The sequence below is a fragment of the Poromitra crassiceps genome (genome assembly GCF_964638095.1).
Source record: "Poromitra crassiceps genome assembly, chromosome: 7".
Lineage (NCBI taxonomy): Eukaryota > Metazoa > Chordata > Actinopteri > Beryciformes > Melamphaidae > Poromitra > Poromitra crassiceps.
Genome location: NC_139628.1, coordinates 21,541,967 through 21,543,553, shown reverse-complemented (window position 1 = coordinate 21,543,553; position 1,587 = coordinate 21,541,967).

Genomic DNA, 1,587 nt, shown 5'->3' with positions numbered 1-1,587 from the left:
CCATGAAAATATCGAAGTCAAAAAGCCTATCGTGCAGAGAAACCATGAAAGTGGCTTGGCTATTTGAGGGTCGTTATCAGAGAGCAGCAAGCTGCTTCCTGTCTGTTTCACTAGGTAACTGTAATCACATACAGTAGTTTCTTTGTCCATGAAGCAGGGGAGGAGACGAGGAAAAAACAGAAGGAAGTATTCACCCGAGCCCTTTCTCAATACCAAGAATGTGTTCTTGGTCTTGTGTTCTTGAGAACATTCTTGCTAGTCGTTCTTGGAAGAATGAACTTGCTAGTAGAAGTACACATAATGCTGTTGGCAGTTTGAGATGATGCGTTCTACATTACATACATTACATTACATTACATTACATTACGTCATTTGGCAGACGCTTTCATCCAAAGCGACTTACAATAACACATTTTTGTCAGCAATAGAGCAATCAACTATGTAACACAGTCTATGATAACTACAACTTCTGAAAGAACAGTGGTACAAGTTAAGGTTAGTTTAGATTTTTTTTTTTTTTTTTCAAGAAGGGCCCAGATGGAGCCTGAAAAGGTGTGTCTTTAGTCTTTTCCGAAAGATCGGCAGTGATTCGGCCGTCCTGACCGAAGGTGGAAGCTCGTTCCACCATTGAGGTGCCAGGGGCGAGAAGAGTCGCGAAAGGGATGAGCGACTTTTGAGCCCCTGTAGTGAAGGAGGGGCGAGGCGTCCTGCGCTGGTGGAGGAGCGGAGGGTATATTGCGCAATACCAGCGCAGAGGCCGCCTGCAGTACTACACAAATAAAAAGCTGAGCTGATGTTGATTCAGCCATTGTGCTCTGGAGCTTTTTTGCCGTTTTTCGGCATAAATGTTGGTAAAGTGGCACTTATTGAAACCTACTACCCTGCTTGTAGGCATCAAAAGTCATCAGAAATTAATTTAGTGATGAAATAAAACTTTAAATTGTAAAAAACGTCCCGGAGCTTATGGCGTCTTCTCTGCTGCGTTATGCCTCCACTTATGCCGAATTGAATGCTGAGATATCTGCCTTGCCAAGTTGACACAAGCCACCAACCAAAGCATCCTCGGTAAAGTGGGCATGTCGAGAACACATCCGGGAATTTTAAACGTTCTTAGCGAAATGTGAACTTTATTGGAATAGTACTTGGGCTGCGACTGATGACGTTTCACAGGGACACAAGAACACAAGAACACACAATAACCCTTATTGAGAAACGGCCCTATGTAGCCTGATCACTGTATCACCCGATCACCCGTTCACATTGTGATCATTGTATCACAATGTTGTTTCAAAACTGTTTTACTGTTTTACCTGCTCAAACTAGTCTGACTCAGGGGTCACTGTGCGAAACATGCGAACATCAAAGTCAAATGTAAACGGTGTCCAGGACAGGTAGGCTACTAACACTCTTTCCACTGTGAAAAACACGAGCTCAAACTTCCTAACGTTAACGTTACGAGACGAGAGGACAGCACAACAGAAACTGGAAAACTGTTAAAATACAGAGATAACGTAAAAACTCACAAGCTGGTGGACATCAACAAGACCAGGAGACCTGGTTATGCCAGACCCAGAAGGAACAAATTCC